This window comes from Leopardus geoffroyi, chromosome D2 (assembly GCF_018350155.1).
Source record: "Leopardus geoffroyi isolate Oge1 chromosome D2, O.geoffroyi_Oge1_pat1.0, whole genome shotgun sequence".
Taxonomy (NCBI): Eukaryota; Metazoa; Chordata; class Mammalia; order Carnivora; family Felidae; genus Leopardus; species Leopardus geoffroyi.
This window is the reverse complement of record NC_059334.1, coordinates 81,974,536-81,992,190: the sequence shown is the minus strand read 5'-3', so window position 1 is coordinate 81,992,190 and position 17,655 is coordinate 81,974,536. Positions and strand designations below refer to the sequence as shown.

Genomic DNA, 17,655 nt, shown 5'->3' with positions numbered 1-17,655 from the left:
GATGGTTAACATACCAGACTAATTAGGTTGCTTTTGAGCTAATGAAACTCAGTATGCCGCTATAATCCATCGGTGAAATGGCCGGTTAACAGAGCCGATAGAAAAATATACGTGGTTCAAGAATCTGTAGCACAGATGACAAAGGATTGGTATCTATTCCATACAAACAGCTCTTACAAACGAGCCAAAGGGAAAACCCAACCGCTCATAACGAACCAGGCAAAAGAGGAGCTGTGCACCAAAAAATGTCAAAAACAGCCAGCCTAATGTCCAAACAGACATTCATATTCCCCACTGGCCACATGGCAATGGCGTATAACTTTATATCCAGACACTCAAGAAGACCTATCATAACTACTGGCGGTGACAATGCAGGGAGGGGACACTCTCACACATTGGTGGTTGAGAAATAGGAACTCTAGTCTTTTTAGGAAGCAATATGGCAGCATGTCTTAAAATTAAAAAGACATGTAAGCCTTCTCTCCAGCCATCCCACGCCTGCAGAAATCAAAGCACAGAGGGACACCTATTCGAGGGCATTAAGGGCTACAGTTTTTAGCAGCTTACAGCAAAAGAGAGACAGAGAGAGATGAGCCATTACTAAGGGAACAAATAAATGATGACGTGTCCAGAGCATGGAATATAATATGGCCTTTACAAAAGGAGCTAGTTCTATACTACATGCCTTGAGACGATTTCCAGAAGCTATTCCCCAATGAGAAAGCAAGAGGCAGAGAAAAACACAGACTATCCCATTGCTGTGAAAGATGACAAGGGGCCCAGCACACACCAGGCTGGTCAGGGCTTGGTGGTTTTCATGTTAGCTTCACCCACTCGGGCGAGACTGTTAAATTCTTGAAGGGCTGGGTTCTTAAACTCCTTCTAAGACCTCTGCCCATCCTGCAGGGCCTTTCGGGCCTCCAAAGTATCACTGATTTCGCACACTTGTTATTAAGAAAGGATTTTTGCTTCCCTCAAGCCAGTCCTGGGGTAGGTGGCCCACTACCGGCTCCGCAGACCCGGGGGGCCTCCTGGCAGCGTGGCCCTCGTTGAGGAAGGCACGGCTGCCCTGGCCTTGCCTGCTCCCGGCCAGGAAGACACCACCACTTTCCTTTACTTCCCAGAGATACTCTCGGGGGCAGCCTGCAAACTCACGTTTCTCAACTTCATTTTCCTAATATTTATTAAAAGCATGGCATGGCGGAATGGGATAAACCTGGGTTTAAATTCATGCTCTGAAACAGTCAAAAACAGTGTTTTTGTGATGACTAAATAACACAGTAAGTAGCTCAAGAGGAGCACCTGGGTGGCTCAGTCGGTTAAGCGTCCGACTTTGGCCCAGGTCATGATCTCACTGTTCGTGAGTTCGAACCCCCCCCATCAGGCTCACTGCTGTCAGTGCGGAGCCCGCTTCAGACCCTCTGTCCCCCACACCCTCTTCCCCTCCCCCGCTTGCTCGCTTACTCTCTCAAAAATAAACATTTTTTTAAAAAAGGGAAGTGGCTATATGAATTCCGGCGTACTTCGTACAATGAAATCCTACACGGCACCTGAAAGAAACTAGTGCTACATGTGACACACGTAAACCTCAGTGAGTGGAAAACACAAGCTTAAAGGACACAGTACATTGTACCGCTTATGTTAGTGTTTAGAACACAACACTCGATATTATTTATGAATACGCACATGTGCATAAAAGTTAAATACGTGGATGGGAAGAATGCCTACCACCTGGGTAGAGTTACCTCGAAGCGGGGGAAGGGACAGAGCTGTGATGGGGAGGAGACACTTACCTCTACATTTGTACGGTTTCAGTTCTTTGAGAATCTAAGACATATTTGGCAAAACGCTTGCGTTTTAAACCTATATGGTATATGGGGGGGGGTACAATTTTCAATAACTTTGAAATATTTGCAATATTAAAAAGTATAAAAATGAGAAACATTACTCTTACGGGGCTCCGGGTTTCCTTAGAAAAACCTATTTCAATGTTAACATACTAACTAGTATGTTAGCATCTGTGGGGAAAGGAACACACACCCTCCACATGCCAGCCAATGGCCCTTCTGTATTAGCATCTCATTTAATCCCAGCAACACCGCCGGACATATCCTGAAGACTCACACCTGAGGTTAGGACACCATTGTTGAGTAACTCTTTTTTTCTTTCCAGAACGTTCTAAAACCATCCAAAGACCAGGACTGACAGGCTGTTATGGATAACCCCCAAAATAAGTAGAAGCCACATAATACTTCTATTCCAAAAAAAGCCCGGCTTAGAATCCCACTAAAAATCAAGATTTTGGGGTGAGAAACCCTAAGTGAACACCAAATTTCAAAATGGAAAAACCAAATGGCTCGCCACAAATTGACAGGAGGAATAAAAAGAGAATATTCCCAGTTACGCAAGCGAATCGTTGACACAGGCAAATAACCAGAGACCTCCATCCGTGAGCTTAGCGCTGGCCACAGATGGTCAGACCTCTATCCCTGAGCTCGGCCCCAGGGCCACCAGACCTGGCAACACGCCCCCATCCGGCTACAGTCTCAGCACAGACAGGACCCCCTACTATTCGCCAGCCCTCCCCCTGATCTGGCTCAGCGGAAAATGTGTGGTGTTTGGAAAAGTTGAGGGGCTGCCCCCCTTTTGGGGGTGGGGGGGAGCGATCCAGACTTCACTGCCCCCACACGAATGCACGGCCGTCATAGCAGCAACGGGCTGTGATAGAGACGCCACTTTACACCTGCTTCAGTTACCAGAACAGGGAAGATCCGTGCACCAACCAGTGGGGATATTCTACGTCTTCCTCGCTTAACAATAAAACTTTCCACGATGCAAATCTCAACCTGGGTAAGAGATGCTTTTGGCAGAAAGCGATTAATGCCAAACAGAGCTCAGATGGTCAGGATACGGATGAGTGTTCTCGCCAGGTAAGACCTGAGGGTTTTTCAGGTGACCCAAAAATAAACAGATGAGAGCAGACTCGTTTTGGTCTTTGAGCAACCTACGGTCATTTGACAAGGGACAACATTATATATACTTACACATTTATACACATATATTAATATACATACTTTATGTTTGTATTTTCCCTTTGATAAAGACTCTGGTATTTTTGTCATGACCTGATCATACACATATTTTAGGATGTTGGCTTTAGGATCCTAAAATATGTATACGAACACGTCACTAGCCAAAGTGCAAACCATCAACATGCCAAGGGAACAGAGGCCTAGGCCAGCACTGAGCCTGCATGAGAACTGTCAGAAATGGCAAGTGACAGGCCTGGTGGCTGGGAGAACAGCAAAATTATATTCTGTGCCAGGCACTCTCATAGATGCTTTCCATATACTTATCTGTTTAAACTTCACTACAACTATATATGGTACAAGGAATTTTAGTACTCTCATTATAAAGTATCTGAGCACAGGGGCGCCTGGGTGGCTCAGTCAGTTAAGCGTCCGACTTCGGCGCAGGTCATGATCTCGCGGTTTGTGAGTTCGAGCCCCGTGTCGGGCTCTGTGCTGACACCTCAGAGTCTGGAGCCTGCTTCGGATTCTCCCTCTCTCTCTTTCTCTCAAAAATAAATAAACATTAAAAAAAAATTGTTTTTAAGTATCTGAGCACAGAGAAGTTAAAGAACTTGCCCACGTTCACACAGTAGTAATCGGCAGAATCAGGCAGTCTGGCTCAGGAGTCCCTTACTTACTTACTTACTTTATTTTGAGAGACAGAGAGAATGCAAATGGGGGAGGGGCAGAGAGAGAGAAAGTACCGAGCAGGATTGGAGCGGTCAGTGCAGAGCCTGATGTGAGGCTTGAATTCACGAGCTGTGAGATCATGACCTGAGCTGAAATCAAGAGGCTGCTTAATCGGCTGAGCCACCCGGGCACCCAAGGGTCCCTAGCTCTCAACCCTATACCATACTGCCACTTGGGAGCAGAGACATAAAGTGTAGAGCGAATAATCTATTCGTTAGAGCTACAGATTTCTTCAAACCATTCTTTTATTTTTATGTTAACGCCAGTGTAATTGACAAACAGCGTTCTATTAGTTTCAGGCGTACAATGTAATGGTTCAACAATTCCAGAGATCATTCAGGGCTCATCAGAAGTGTGCTCTCAGTCCCCTTCACCTATTTCACCCATCCCCACCCACTTCCCCTCTGGTGACCACCATTTTGTTCTCTCTAGATAAGAGTCTATTTTGGGGGCGTCTGGGCAGCTCAGTCGGTTAGCTTCGGACTCAAGTTCAAGCCTCGCATCGGGCTCTGGGCTGATGGTGCCGAGCCTGCTTGGGATTCTCTCTCTGCCCCTCCCGCATCTCTCTCTCAAAATAAATAAATCAACTTTACAAAAAAAACAAGTGTGTTTTGGTCAAACCATTCTTTTTAAATAAGGTTTCACTTGTGAACCAACTTGAACCCCCCGGAAATTTCAAAATTAGTAAGAAGAGTGGACGAGGGCAGGCGATCATTGTTTCAACGCAGCGCAGGGAGGGCGCACGGAGGAGGGAGAAGTAGGCCAACCCCCTCACGGCACCGGGTCGGGAACTCGGTCCACGAAAAAGAACGTGGTCTAAGACGAGCACAGGACCAGGAGTGGGCACCAAGACGAGAGAGAGGTTTGGCTGTGGTCCACCTTGACACCACACGTGTGGAAAGGAAGCCTGCCAGGGGCCTCTTTCCGTCCAGCACGAGATGTGGGGGTGGGGTGGGAGGAGGGCAGTAACAGGTGAAGAAGAGGTTATAGAACACGGGTTAAAGGGCGCCTGGGTGGCGCAGTCGGTTAAGCGTCTAGAACCCATCATTTCCAAACGGCTCTTAAGCAGATTGTAAATGGATTTTACCACCACCGTGGTGTCACTTCCAGCATACACACTTGGAAGTGTGATACCATTTATGGGTTGCTTTAATGCCTTGTAGTAGGTGGTGAATTCTAGATAAACAAAGGGATCTTCTTCTCTCCCCCAAGAGGGCTGTTGGTGAAAAATTACCAACTAGAGGGAATAAAAAGAGAAGAGTAAAGCCTACTTAAGAAGAAGATGTGGGGCGCCTGGGTGGCTCAGTCGGTTGAGTGTCCGACTTCAGCTCAGGTCACGATCTCGCGGTCCGTGAGTTCGAGCCCCGCGTCGGGCTCTGGGCTGATGGCTCAGAGCCTGGAGCCTGTTTCCGATTCTGTGTCTCCCTGTCTCTCTGCCCCTCCCCCGTTCATGCTCTGTCTGTCTCTGTCCCAAAAATAAATAAACGTTGAAAAAAAAAATTTAAAAAAAGAACACGGGTTAAATAGTGAGACGACCCTATATGAATACTCGTACCAGGGCAGAGGGCACACATCCTACTGGAGAAACGTGCTGACCTGAGTTCACTACCAGTACGTGAACAAGTTCCTCTAGGTTTACATTTTGTCACCGCACACTTTACAGGGAACCGAGAATTGCACAGGGAGGGAAGCAGATCTAGGACCACAGGCCCGACTCACTCTACTCCAGGATTAACCTACTGGCGGTATGATAAGTAATCATCTTTCTGAAGGTGACTAAAATCAACATTTTTGAAAACCTCAAAAGCGCACCTTTTTGTGGTTTATTTAACCGGGATGTTCCTATCCACATTTGTATTTCTCTTCTACCGTGAGAAATACTACTTGGGGAATTGTTCTTTATAAATTTTATAAAACGAACACACACACATTAAGAGACACAAGTTAGATGCTACTTTTTTATTACTTTGATTCCAGCATAGTTGGGATACAGTGTCAGATGCTACTTTTTATACAAAACTTTTAGGACTCTCTTTTTCCGGGGGCACCTGGCGGGGGGCTCAGTTGGTTAAGCATCCAACTCTCAGTTCCAGCTCAGGTCATGATCTCACAGTTTGTGAGTTCGAGCCCCGCATCGGGCTCTGCGCTGACAGCATAGAGCACGGGTGGGATTCTCTATCTCTGCCCCTCCCCTTCTCGCACTCTCTCTCAAAATAAGTAAACATTAAAAAAAAGAGAACTCTTTTTCCTGATTAAGAGTATCAGATCTTTTAGAAGGTGTTTTTGCTTAAGTCTGATAAAGAGTGTCAAACATTTTTTAAATTTTTTTAATATTTACTTTTGAGAGAGACAGACAGAGAGACAGAGGTGAGCAGGGGAGGGGCAGAAAGAGAGGGAGACACAGAATCTGAAGCAGGCTCCAGGCTCCGAGCTGTCAGCACAGAGCCTGGTGCGGGGCTCGAACCCCCTGAACCACGAGATCATGACCTGAGCCAAGGCCGGATGCTTAACCAACTGAGCCACCCAGGCACCCGCCGGGGTCAAAATCTAACTGATCACATAATCTCACGTCACAAGCTCAGGCTTAAACTTTAACTTTCCTAAAGATACCAACAAAGAAGGAAAGAAAAAACCCTACCTTCGACTTTGCGAGGTTCCCTTCAACAGCTGGTAGGTTCTTTCCATCGTGGCAAACTTATCTCGCCTGAGAAGCTTCCCGACAGGGAACAGGCTGATGGTTGCCAGAGGTCATGGGGCAGGGTGGGTAAAGGGTAGGAGAGGACAAACTTGCAGCTATAAGTCATGGAAACATAACGCCCCACACCGCGACCCCAGGAAGCAAGACCGTGCTGCAACTTCCAAGTTGCTAAGAGTAGATCTTAAAAGTCCTCATCCCAGGAGGAAAAAAAAAAAAAAAAATGATCTTTACCTACGTACGGGGACGGATGTTAACTAGACTCACTGTGGGGATCACAAATATCGAATCAGTATGTTGTACACCCGAAACTAATGTTATAGGTCAATTACACCTCGATGAAAAAACAAAAGAGGAAAAAAAAAAAAAAAAAAGGTTTTCCAAAATATGAAAAGGGAAAAAAACAAGGCAGACCGCCAAAGGACAGTTGTATGAGGATTTAGGTATGCGTTGTGTGCCATAAATGCTCTTCGTAAGAAAGTTCTTATGCAAATCTGACAAATAAAACAATTTTATGCCCCTCCTGCCATTTGTCAAGTAATAAATAATATGAACATAAAACATAGAGGCCTTCATATGCTGTCACCATTCAGTCCCTATGGTTACAATGATGGCATAAAATACGGCTCTCGAGCACACCAGAAATCCATTTTTAAAAGCTCTCATTTACAAATTATAGGTTTTAACACAGAACACTGTAAAGTTTAAGTAAACCGCTTCACAGTATTAGGCCTTGGGATCCTAATTTTTTTTAGATATGGGTTGTAACAATACAACACAACATGAGGCGCCTGGGTAGCTCAAGTGGTTTAGCGCCCGATTTCGGCTCAGGTCACGATCTCACGGTTCACGAGTTGGAGCCCCGCGTCAGACTCTGTGCTGACAGCTCGAAGCCTGGAGCCTGGAGCCTGCTTCGGATGCTGTGTCTCCCTCTCTCTCTGCCCCTCCCCCCCTCAAGGTCTTTCTCCCTCTCTCTCAAAAATAAACATTTAAAAAAAGCTTTTAGTCATATCATGCGACAGAAATGTGCCAGCCCTATAAAAAGAAACTCACAAGATGAATTAGTAAAAACATCACATTATCTAGTATCCCAACAAGAGGCACATCGTACTGTTTTAAAAGGTATGGGGGGAGGGGGTGCACCTGGGTGGCTCAGTCAACCAAGCATCTAGCTTGGTCTCGTGGGTCATGAGTTGGAGCCCTGCATCGGGCTCTCTGCTGTCAGTGCGGAATCTACTTCGGATCCTCTCCCTGCCCCTCCCCCGGTTCGTGCTCTTACTCTCTCGAAAATAAATGAACATTAAAATAAATAAATAAAAGGCTACAGAGAAAACCAGTGATCACGGTCCATACTGGAATCGGCAAATTGTGATTAGTGGGATGGGCAGCAGAAAATGATGGAGAAAACAGACAGGAGTATATTCACGGTAAATACAGAATACCATAAAAACGGAACGGTCATTTCCCTGTCCTTCCAAAGACACCTGCAAATTTACGGAGGTCAAGTTTCATTGACAAGGGACATCTGCAGCCTGGTCTCCGGTGGCAGATGGTTTGTAATGAAGATGACAGCACACTGAGGGGGACACTATATAAAGAACGACTGTGGAGGCTGTCACCTCGAAGCAATTCATCATGGCTTGACCATATATTTATAGCAACCATGAATCAAAAACATCTTCCAAATCAATACGACAAGGAGATCGTAATCATTTCTACACCCTGGATTTTGGAAGTTTCAAAAATGTGTGCCGTAACTACGTACCGAAGAACGAATTTTCAATCAAATATCACCATAGCCACGTAGTGATGACTGTTTCTCCTTTAACTTAAAAATGAACTGTGACGGCCCAAATGAGCTTAGTTCTACCAAACTATCATATTACTTTCATAAAATGGAATCTTACAAAACCCTAATAGATGAAAGGACCAAGGACAGAAGCAGAGAAATTTTAAAAATTATAACCACCAGTAAACACAGTTATGAAAATGCTCAAAAAGCTACTACTAATCAAAAAGGGGAATGTTAAAAAAAAAAAAAAAAAAGCAAAAACAGACCCATGGGTCCAGAGAACAAACTGACGGCTGCCGGAGGCGAGGGGGTAGACGGGCCGAGTGGGTGAAGGGGAGAGATCCAGGCTTCCAGTTATGGAAAGGATAAGTCACAGGAATAAAAGGCACAGCAGAGGGAATATAGCCAATGACCCAATGACGCTGCAACGGCATTTGTGGTGACAGCTGGGAGCTACACTCCTGATGAGCACAGCATAATGTATCAACTTGTCCCATCACTAGGCTGTCCGCCCGAAACTAAGGTAACATTGTGGGTCAACGATACCTTCCATTAAAAAAAGAAGTGGGGGGGGGGGGGGAAGAGATGTTACAATAACGAAGGTACCATTTTATTTATAAAATTTGACTTAAAAAAATGAAGTGTTAATACCCCTGCAGTCTTTAAGACTGTGATAAAATTGGTTTACTTACAGATCGTGGATGGTCCTGTAAACGATGCTTTCACTAAAGCAATTTGGCCGTATTCAACAAGGATTATAAAACACCCCCCCCCCCGTGACCCCTCTCCTAGAAACATGTGCAAAGAAAATAATCCAAAACCAAAAAATCAATTTGAAACCTCCAGTGTTTTTGTATCGTGCATGCTTTTTGCTTTATGTTGTAAAAATATAATAAAAAAATACATTCAAACACATACAAGAGTGGAAAGAAAGCCCAGCGCCCTCGCACCTGGCACCCAGCTTCGTCAATTATCAGCACGACCGTGGCCGGTCTTATTTCGTGTGTGCTCCCACTTCTCTCCATCCCTGCCCTACACCTGGATTACTTAATAGCTACAATTTAATGAGCCCTCACTCTGTATCAGACCGTGTTCTAAGCAGTTTATAGATTGCATCTCAACTCCTGGATCAAGGATACTGCCTATTACTTATTCTTTATAACAACCCTTTGAAATCCTAGAATTTCCCCCAGTTTACAAATGGACTGTGGATGGAGGTCACATAACTTGCCAGGAAGGGCATCCAGGAAGCAGCAGAGGCAGACTTTGAACCCAGGCCACACGACACCAGAGCCATGCCTCCTTAACCTCTCTAGAACCATCTACTACCTCCCTACATTTTTTTAAATAATTTTTTCATGTTTATTTATTTTTGACAGAGAGAGACAGAGCACAAGCAGGGGTGGGGTGGAGAGAGAGGGGAACACAGAATCCGAAGCAGGCTCCAGGCTCGAGCTGTCAGCACAGAGCCCGATGCGGGGCTTGAACCCACGAACCGCGAGATCATGACCTGAGCCGAAGTCGGACGCTTAACCGACTGAGCCACCCAGGCACCCCCACCCTACATTTAAATATACACACACATACCCAAATGAGAACATAAAAACCAAGAGAATCACCTTAGCATCATCGATAGCCGTAAGAACCGCAAACATTATCTAAATGTTCAAGAATATGAAATGTGTTGTATACACCGTGGTACATCATTTACATGCAAGAAAACTTAGCCACTAAAAAGCCACATGGGAGAATATGACTAATGTCAGTATGTTTGCTATGCTCAGGGAAGAATACAGATTTGCAAAGACAAGGATTTTAATGATATAAAATATACAGATACATATACAGAAAAACTTAGAAAAATGAAAGGCAACTAGAGAAGAATTATGGCTGATTTGGGGGGTAAGTTTTATTGTCGTTACAGCACTGAATGTGGGGAAAAAAAACACAAAATGCTATTGCACATTTTCACTTACTCTTAATGAAAACAAAATTCAGTTAAGATCAACTATCAGCCTCGATTCTCTGTCCGTGAGCTTACATGTATATGAAGAAACAAGCCTGATAAAAGTAAGCCACTAAGTCAATGCAGATGCTTCACAGCCCGAGACATTTCAATTACACTCCCGCTCACTTTATTGACCATTTTAGAGCCCAGATTTTCTGGATTGCACTTACTTCTAAGGAATAAGTTTACTTTACATCCATTCATTCAGCATACTTGTGGGACACCTTCTACACCCCAATAGCACAAGCCTAACCCAGACGGAGGGGGGAAGGACACTGAGAGGAGGGACGCCAAACACACACAAACCATAGGTGGCAGGTGCATCTGGGGGGTGGGGGAGAGGGAGTAAAATGCTCTCGAGTGAGGTGTGAAGGGTCGGGGTGGGGGAAATAGAGCAGAGCCTGTGGGCAGAGAAGACACCATGTACTAAGAGAAAATAATGTAGGGGCACCTGGGTGGCCCCGTCGGTTAAGTGTATGACTCTTGGCTTCGGCTCAGGTCACAATGTCATGGTTCGTGAGTTCAAGCCCCACACTGGGCTCTGTGCCGACAGTGCAGAGCCTGCTTGAGATTCTCTCTCTGCCCCTCCCCCTACTCGCGGTCTCAAAAAAAAAACATCAATAATATGAAATGCAAACTGCTTAAAGCTGCTTCTCTCCACTTTGCTCATAAGCTTTCAGAGGGCAAAAGAGAAACCAAACAAAAATCAAAACTAAACAATGAGACAAAACCTCCCAGAGTAAGAATCAGGAACCACGGCTTCGTGTCCCGGCTCCACCACAGGTGTCCCTCCTCAGGAGAAGGGGGCTAGAGACGGATGCCCACCTGCCTCCCTCTCGGGTTTCCTACGAAGAGAAAAACAACATGAAATACGGAAAAGTGATTGAAAATGTAGAAGGGACTTCCACATGAGACAGAGGGAATGCTTCTGAAAATGTTCACTTACTTTGTACTTTTTGCTAAGTGGAAACCTTGCTTGGATCCCAGATGGGTCACAAGTAATAGACTAAATAGGAGAACTATTTCTTTGGCCTAATATGATGACTACGGTTTACTGCAGGCTTGCTCTGCGCAAGGCACTTAACCAGACGCCCGAGCTACGGTGGGTCTAAACGTCACCACGACCCGACGCTCCCTCTGCACGGGTGAGGAACAGAGAGGAAAAGACAGGATCTAAGAGGTAAAGCAGCTTATTGAAAGCCACGAACCTGGGATCTGGGGAGGAGTCTCAGCCCAGGTCTCTAACTCCGAAGTCTGTGCTCCTCCCCACGTGCGGGACGGTGTGGCGCTCCAGAGCTTTTCGGTGGAGACGAATAATGAATCCTTGTAAAACCACAGTCTTCCCAAACCCAGTATGAGAAGTCAACTTGCTGTTTACGTTCTTTGGGCGCAGAGCATACCCCTGAAGTCTCAGATACATTTAGAGTGCGATGGCAGGATATTTTTCAAAAGGCGGGATATTTTAATAGCAGCAGTAGAAAAATCGTTCCCATGCATCTGCTTAAGCTTACGTGCTTTCAGAAAGCGGGCGTAGAATGCCAATGAAGTCTATCCCCCCCCCCCCACCACTGACAAACAGAGAGAGCAATTAAAAGATTTCACAGCAATCGAATTTATGAAAATTGGAAATTGAAATCTGCTGATTGCAGACGAGGGAAATGGGAAAGGGATTTCTACCTCGGGACGTTATTCTGACAAACGCAAGGAACAGTGACCATTATTGTAATTAATGCCTGATTTGTGATTCTGGTTCTTCAGATCACCAGTTTCTTGGCTCCCACCAGGTGCCCATGGCCAAGATTCATGATCAGACACTTCACTGTAAACGGTAACTAAGTCTGTTCACTGTTCAGCAAACAAAATTCAGAAGCAGCTGCTGCCATGGTTGTCCTTCCAAAGAGTCTCTCTCCTCCGATGTGTAAGAAACAGCTTGAAATAGATTTCCTTCCCCTCCCTTCACTTGTTACAAATGTACAGCTTTGATCTCAGCTTGAAGGCAAATAAATTTCTTGCATCCTCTTGGCCAGCCTCCAGCGTAGCTTCCCCCTTCTACCCTCACCAGCTCCCTTCCTCAACATCTTTCCTTCTTCACACACCCCACCCCACCCCACCCCGACTCTTCCCTGAAATTTCAAAAAAATGCTTAGAAGATCTTGACTTGAAATTATCCTTCAACCACAAGCTTTTGCTTTCATTCACACCATCTTACTAGAGTATGTAAATGTAGGTGCCCTTTCTAAACAGAGATTACAAAATTAACCCTGCCAATGAAAACTAGTACGTGTAAGCATTCAAGCATAACCTCAATTAAAAGGCAAAATAGGGGCGCCTGCGTGGCTCAGTGGGTTAAGCATCTGACACTTCATCTCTGCTCGGGTCATGATCTCACGGTTTGTGAGCTGGAGCTCTGCACTGGGCTCTGCGCTGATAACGCAGAGCCTGCTTAGGACTCTCTCTCACTGCCCCTCCCCTGCTTGTGTGTTCTCTCTAAATAAATAAGCAGACTTTTAAAATATAAATAAAGGAGCGCCTGAGTGGCTCAGCTGGGTGAGTGTCCCACTTCCGCTCGGGTCATGATCTCAGGGTTCGTGAGTTCGAGCCCCACATCCGGCTTGCTGCTATCAGCCTGTCAGTGCAAAGCCCACTTCAGATCCTCTGTCCCCCCCTCTCTCTCTGCCCCTCCCCACCTGCACTCTCTCTTTAAATAAACATTTTTAAAAAATTAATAGACAAAACATTTTTTTAAGAATGAATTTTTTTTAATGTTTATTTTTGAGAGAGAGACAGAGCATGGGCAGGGTAGGGGCAGAGAGAAAGGGAGACACAGAATCCAAAGCAGGCTCCAGGCTCTGAGCTGTCAGCACAGAGTCCGACACGGGGCTCGAACCCATAGACCTCGACAGGATCATGACCCGGGCTGAAGTCGGATCACTTAATCGACTGAACTACCCAGGTGCCCCAATAAAACATTTTTTTAAAGGCAAAGTAACATCCAGTCAAATGAGTTTTATAAAGTATGCCATACTGCCTTCAAAAAAACAAAAAGAAAAAGATAGTTATTCAGATATTGGAAATTTCTGAAAAGAATTCTCTGGATTAAGCACATTTTTTCCAAAAATGGTGATAGCATTTCTTTCTGATATAAAAGCAATACCTACTCATTGTTTAAAAAAAAAAAAAAAAAGCAATACGGAAATATTGAAAAAGGAAATAAAATTATTCCTATTATCTCCTCCCCACAGATGACCACTAGCAATTCAAAGATTTCTTTAGTATGGATATATAAGATTTAAAAACATTTACTCTTTTGCATGTTTTCCCAACACCATTTGTTGACGAGACTGTCTCTTTCCCAAAGGTTAGTCTTTCCTCCTTGGTCAAAGACCATATAATTGGGAGTTTATTGCTGGGTTTATCTATTCTGTTTCTATTCTGTTCTATTGACCTACGTGTCTATTTTTATGCTAGTATTATACTGTTTTGATGACTACAGCTTTGTTTAGATAGATAGATAGATAGATAGATAGATAGATAGATAGATAGATACGGTATAGATATAGATAGATAGATAGATAGATAGATAGATAGATAGATAGATAGATAGATAGATATAGCCTGGAATTGTGATGCCTCCAGTTTATTTATTTTTTTTATTTTTGAGACAGAGAGAGAGACAGACAGACAGACAGACAGAGCATGAGAGGAGGAGGGGCAGAGAGAGAGGGAGACACGGAATCCGAAGCAGGCTCCAGGCTCTGAACTGTCAGCACAGAACCCAACGCGGGGCTCGAACTCACGAACTGATCATGACCCGAGCTGAAGTCGGACGCTCAACCAACTGGAACCACCCAGGTGCCCCTGGTTTTTCAAGATTGCTTTGGCTATTCGGTAAAACAATGAAATGCCCAGAATGACAAAAAATAAAAGATCCTGAGGATTCCAAGTGTTGGCGAGGATGCAGAACGGTCGCTCCTACATTACTGGTGGAAATCTAAAACCGTACGATCACCTTGGGTAACTGTTCAGCAATTTCTAATCAAGTGAAATACAGAAACTACACAATGAAACGCCAGTTCCACCCTTAGGTATCTATCCAAAGAGAATGAAACTTCTGTCCACACACAGATGTGTACATGAATGTGCAGAGAACCCTTATTCATAACCAACAAAACTGAAAAACATACCAAATACCAACCGGTGGGTAAATGGAGACGCTGTGATAGGTCCATAACAATGAAATATCACTCAGCAATAAAAGGGAATAGTTAATTCATAAGAGCCCCCGAATAGTTAATTGTACTATTGATACACGCAGTAGCCGATGAAACTCAACACCATTATGCTGAGTCAAAGAAGCCGGATGTATGTGTTCATACTGAGTGAAGTTCTATTGAGTATGAAGTTCTAGGAGAGGCAAAGACCTACAGTGACAGTATTCAGATCAGTGATGGCCTAGAAACGTGCCTGCAAGAAAACACAGGCACCTGGGGGGATTTTCTGGTGACAGAAATGCTCTAGAGGTTTTGTTTTTTTTTTAACATAATGTATTGTCAAATTGGCTTCTAGATCTTGACTGACGTGGTGGTTACACACGTGAGTACATTTGTTGAAAGACACCTAACTGTATACTTACTGTATTATATATATACTACATTTCAGTAAAGTTGCTATTTAAAAATATATATATGGTATGGAAGGTGATCCTAAGTGCTAAGGAAGAAAATAAAGCTAAGGATTGGGGTTGCCAAGGAAGATTCCACTGAGGATGTGACTTTTGAGCAAGGATCAAGAACCCAGAGAGCTGAGAGCAGAGTCGTGGAAACATCTGGAGGAAGGGTGCTCCAGTCTGCAGGCATAACGGATGCAAAACCTTTCGGGCAGGAGCAGGCCCAGCATGCTTCCTCAACTGCAAGGAGGCCAGTCTGTTACAGGATCATAGGCAAGAATAAGAGGCATGAGGTGAGAGAAGTCGGTGCGGGTGAGGGGGTCGACAGGAGAGAGTATCTCCAGGGTCTTTTGGTCACTGCAAAATCTTTGACTTTTGTTCTGCATGAGATGGGAAGTGACTCAAGAGTTCTGAGTATAGGCGCGACACAATCTGATCTATGTTTTCACAGGATCCCTCTGGCTACCATATTGGAAACAGACCAATGTGGGGTAAGGGAAGGAGCAGGGAGACCCGTCAGGAGACAACTGCAGAAATCCAGGTGGGGCTGTGATGGAGGTGAGCGCCAGGGAGGAAAGGGGCCGGTCATGAAGCAAGAAAACCCACGTGACTCTCCGAAGGACCCTCCACTCCACAATCATTGCAGCTAGGATGGGACACACCCTTTGAGGCACTGCTGGTCTCACCAGAGGTAGAGTTATCCAGAGACAGCCCCCTGCTTCACCCCTAGCCCAATTTAAAAAGAACATAAAATGTGCAAAGGGCTCAGATCTATCAGGAACCAACAGGAACAGAGACCTGTGCTTCATTGTCCCAAAGCCAACATAGAAATATCCAGGAATCAGGAAGGAAGGAACCTACAGAGGCAGAGAAGCAGGGAGTCCGAGCACTGGGGAGGACCTGAGTCGGCCTCATCTGCAGCCAGCGGCGCATAAAGTCACCACCAGGCCAGAGGAATACAGCCGCCGTATGCTGGGGCACTGGACTCAGCGAGAAGCAAGAAAGCAGCGGTGGGGCCGGACTCTCCAGCTCTAAAGGAGTCTCTCCAGGGGATCCAAAGGGGCCCTGGTTCCTTTTAGCCCCTCAACTATGTTGAGGGCAGAAGCAAATGCTCTCTGAAGGAAAGACTCCCCAAGTTATTAGCCGTGCAGTTTAAGATTCAACAAAGATCAGCAAACTCAAAGGAAGGCAAACCACCACCCGGGGGGGGATATGGACCCTCGCAGTAGGCACGCCTTTTTCATTCTGAGGTTTTGACTTGGAGGGGGGGGGGTGCCCTCACTGACCCCAGGGAGACGGTCCCTCCCAGGGCACCTTTCATATGAAAACCAGCCATCCCAGAACACACACTTCCTCCCTCCTCCTCTAGACTCTTAACCTCTAGGCCAATATCCACCTGCCCGAACCACCTGTCAGATACCAGCCACCCAGGGTCAGCCCCTACGCCCCAGAGTCCATGCGAATTCTTCAAAGCAGCCATCTTAACCCATTGGTTCTGCCTTGTCTTGCCTCCTCCACAGAGACCACAATAAAGGCTCTTTCCCAGGGTCCTCCTCACTCCCTCTGCCTCCTGACTGACCTGGCACTTCCCTGTGTGCCCCCACCTATAATTAAAAATACCCTGGGGCACCTCGGTGGCTCAGTCGGTTAAGTGTCCAACTTCAGCTCAGGTCACGATCTCACAGTTCGTGGGTTCAAGCCCCGCATCAGGCTCTGTGCTGACAGCTCTGAGCCTGGAGCCTGCTTTGGATTCTGTGTCTCCCTCTCTCTCTCTGCCCCTCCCCTGCTTGCACTCTGTCTCTCAAAAATAAACAAACATTAAAAAAAATGAAGGCACAAGATCCAACATGGCAGAGAACTGGGGGGGGGGGGCAAAGTTCCCTCGTCCCTCAAACACAGCAGTGTTGAGACCAAAGGACTTTGAATTCCAAGAGTCCAGTCTGCAGAGCGACAAAGACATCTTCAGGGGCTCACAGGGAGAACCTGGTGAGCCATCAGTGCATAATTCTGAACTGGGAGAGAGAAACCGAGCTTCGTAGGCATGGATGGGAGGGATCCCCTTCTGCAGAGACAAAGGGAAGAAAAAGAGAGGGAAGCATAGGACCGTATCTGGACAAGAGAAAAACCCCGGACCGGGATGGACAAAGATTCCATCTCTAACTGGGGGGCTTTCTCTGGACTGGGCCAGCTGCCAGTTCGGGTACCTGCGGAGGAGGGGGGTAACTTGTTCAGAGGCACAGTCTGCAGTGGGAGAGGGCAGTCCCCTCCCTGGAGTGCTGTGGGAAGAAGGTATATAACCGTTCAAAGGACAAAGACTGCCTGCACCCCCAACCAGAGGCCACGTATCTGTGGCACGGAGTGGCACTTCCCCGGAACCGGGGTGCATGGAGCGGGACCCTTTAAGGCATCCGGGTTTAAATCCCAGCTGAGCGCCAGGAGGGACAGGAGTCAGTGGAGCAGGACAAACCGCCTCCTTTGCCCCGGCGGCACTGAGAGGACGGCCTGAACAGAGTGGTTTGGGACACCCAGTCCGTGGAGGAGAGACTGGGGTGTCCCCATTTTACTCCCCATCACCAACAAGGGGGGGCTTCAGAGAACCGACAGCACGGCCCACAGCAGAGGCGGGCCCCGCCCACACCAAACCAGACCCCTCGGCACCTGCTAACCACGTATCTACAGGAGCAGAATTGATGCTGACAAACCAGAGGCCCCTCCACCACACCAGCGCCGCTG

At 46.1% G+C, this 17,655-nt stretch overlaps 1 protein-coding gene across 3 annotated transcripts in view; it reads right to left on the bottom strand.

Annotated features, from left to right (window-relative positions):
- FANK1 (fibronectin type III and ankyrin repeat domains 1) overlaps positions 1-17,655 on the bottom strand; it is a 102,271-nt gene that overhangs the window by 26,696 nt on the left and 57,920 nt on the right. The window lies entirely within an intron of this gene.